The sequence below is a fragment of the Malus sylvestris genome, chromosome 15 (genome assembly GCF_916048215.2).
Source record: "Malus sylvestris chromosome 15, drMalSylv7.2, whole genome shotgun sequence".
In the NCBI taxonomy this organism is placed as follows: domain Eukaryota; kingdom Viridiplantae; phylum Streptophyta; class Magnoliopsida; order Rosales; family Rosaceae; genus Malus; species Malus sylvestris.
Genome location: NC_062274.1, coordinates 38,787,263 through 38,790,757, shown reverse-complemented (window position 1 = coordinate 38,790,757; position 3,495 = coordinate 38,787,263).

Sequence of the window (3,495 nt, the reverse complement as noted above, 5' to 3'; positions counted from 1 at the left end):
TTCTAGGTGTTTCTTTTCCTTTGATTTCAATGTTTAAATTCAATTCTCTTTGTTTTGTGCGTATGAGGAACTAATGATGCGAAATAGATAAGCACACAAATTAAACCCTCTTTTTGTCAAATTGTAGCAAAGATGTAAGTAGGGATCGTTCTAAACCGGGGATTAGGAGGGATTGCTAAACACTTGGAAACTGACTTAAAAACTCAAAAACAAAGTTTAAAACACTAAACTAGACTCAAAGAATGCAAAAGTAAAGGTTAAAACACTTAAACAAACCTAAAACTCAAAACAGCAACTAGAAGGCTCAAAACTGCCTAAAAACCACTTTCTGGGCAGTTTTGAGCACCTACACTAATTTGGACGAAATTTGATGAAAACTTGAATCAAAATACTTAGAAACACAAATCAAAACACCTTCTAACTAATCTAAGACTTCAAATTAAAGGGAGATTTGTTTTGGACGAAAATTTAACACAAAACAGAAACTTGAAACTAAACAGATTGTAAAAACGATTTTGGTGAAATAGATGGATAAAAGGCTAGTTAGGAGGTTCTTCTCCACACATGTCACACTTGCAAACAAACGATTTTCAGTTGTTCTTCCAATAAATTATAAAGACTCAATGCCCTGAATTAACCGTGAATTGCACTAATTAACCCTCAGTTTTTCCAGAATTTATCAAGTTGGATGATTGCATACGACAACCCAAAACATTCCCTACAAGTTCCCTACATGAATTGCATAATAGAGATACAAGCAAGAATCATTACGTTCTATGAAAAACATAAGCATTGACGAAGCATTTGTTACTATGAATTGCATGAAACTTATGCTAAGAATTCATTCAACGTGATCGTTTTCAAGCGATCTTCACTACTTGTGATTATAAGGTTGTAACTATTAGGTGAAACTCCCTCATAATCTAGCATCATATTCATGCATGAAAACTAAGCGTGCACTCTCAATCAACATACATAAATAAGTATCAATCAAATAGATGAACGAATTGAATCCACAACTTATGAAATAACAACTGAATGTAATCGAATCAAATTGCAAGCATGTACATGGTTTCGAATTACCCCCCAACTAAGGGGGTTTAGTTCCTCATACTCACAACACAAAGTTTATTGAATTGAAACATTGAAACATAAGAAGGATCACACCTAAAAATTCCAGCAATCTAAATTGCACAGCAGGAACATCTAAGAACCTTCCTCCTCTTCCTTGGTTGCGGCACAGGGGTTTGTGATGGTTTTTGGGGGTTATGGATGGTGTAGAATGGTCGAAAAGTGTGTAGGATAGGTGTATGGGACGGCTAGGGTGGTTTTGGGTCAGAAAATATGGTGAATGATGAAGGATAGGTGCTGTTGAAGATGGGGAATGGTTTCTGGCGTGAAGGATTAATTTCTGGATTATGGAGAGGGTTGTGATTCGGCCAAGGGAGGTAAAACATATATATATAGGCAGCCAAACCCTAAAGAAATCAGATTAGACAAATGGGCTAGGGTTTAGGTGCGGCTAGGGTTAGGAAATCCACCAAAAACTAGGGTTTCTAGAACATTAGGTGCGGCATGGGCTTAGGGTAAGTAATCAGATTTTTTTCATGTGAACAAGGCCTAGGTGCGGCTGATTAAGTGGGCTAGGGTTAGGGTTAGGTGCGGCATAGGTCCAAGAGGCAAAGATGGGTCATCCAAAAGCCCAAAGCCGAGAATAGAAACTCACGAAAATGGAAACCTCCAAGAATAGAAACTTCCAACTTTAGAAACTTTGGTTGCCAATTCCGATTTAGGAAAGATCAACCCAAAATGGAAACTTTTAGGCTTAGCTTTCCTACTTCAAGTAGGAAACCTCAAATCTCGAACTCTTCAATTTCATCCCAACCTTATGTTCCAAGCATGTCCTTTTCATTCCAAGCTCACTTTTTGCTCCAAAAGCTCCAAATTGCATCATTTCATGTAATATGTCCTTTAAACCTGAAAACACATGAAAGTAGCTTAAAAGACTACTTTAACGAAGAAAACATAACAAAGATGCATCAGAACTAGCTAACTAAGGCGCATAAATATGCTCCTATCAACTAAACCCCCCCTTGGCTAGGGGGGGATTCGAAATACATGTTTATGCTTGCGATATGATTTGATTACTTCTAATTGCGTTTCATAAGTTGTGAACTCAATTTACTTATCTATATGAATTACATTGATTTGTGTGTGTTGGTTGAGAGTGCACGCTTAATTATCATGCATAAATTGAATGCTAGGATATAAGGAAATTTCACCTAATCGTTATGGAATTATATTCACAAGTAGTAAAGGTTGATAATCTCAATCGCGTTAAGTAAATTCTTGGCATAAGTTTCATGCAATCATAGTAACAAGTGCTTCGTCAATGCTTATGGTTTTCATAGAACTTAATGATTCTTGCTTGTATCTATTATGCAATCATGTAGGGGACTTGTGGGGAATGTTTGGGTTGTCGTATGCAATCATCCAATTCAATAACGTTAGGAAAATCTGAGGGTTAATTTAAGCGGACCTAATTAACTTGGGGCATTGAGAATTCATGATTTATTGAAAAGCAATTGGAAATCGTTTTGTATGCAAGTATAACATGTGTGGAGATGAACCCCTTAGCTAGCCTTCCATTCACCCATTTAAATCAAATTCGTTTTTACAATCTGTTCTAATTTACAAAGTTTGTTTTGTTTTTAAATTCGTCCAAAACCAATCCCCCTTTGTTTTAAAGTGTCAAAATTAGTTAGTAAGTGTTTAGTTTGTGTTTTTAAGTGTCTTAGGTCAAGTTAAAACCCAAATTCGTCCAATTTGGTGCTTAGTGTCCAAAACTGCCCAGATTGTGTTTTTAAGGTAGTTTTGAGTGTTTTGCTGCTGTTTTGAGTCTTTCGGTTTGTTTTGGTGTTTTAAAGTTTAGTTTTGCATTATTTGAGTTTATTTTAGTGTTTTAAACTTGTTTTTACGTTTTTGAGTCAATTCCAAGTGATTTTACAATCCCTCCTAATCCCCGGTCTAGAACGATCCCTACTTACATACATTGCTACAATTGATAAAAAGAGGGTTTAATTTGAGTGCTAGTTAATTTTCACATCAGAAGACGTTAAAGCAAGCGCTTCTTGGGAGGCAACCCATGCAAATAAAGAGGACCTAGGAAGCTCCGGCATCATAATCAGATTTGCGTTTCTAAACCCTACTCTTTATTGCTTTTACTTTGCCATATTTGTCATGTTTGCTAGTTGTGTTATTTGCTTGTTTTTGTGTGAGTCTCTGTTTGAAACATTGAGGACAATGTTTGGTTTAAGTGTGGGGGGGTAAACAAAGTGTTTTCAAGTGTTTTTATGTCAAAATTCGTAGGATTTTACCACCTAACATTTCAAAGGTTGTTTTTCATTGTTTTTAAGTGTTTTTAGAAAGTTATAAACATGGATGGACGTTTGATTTACTCTTTGGTTTATGCTTGGTTGTGGTTATAAATTATGA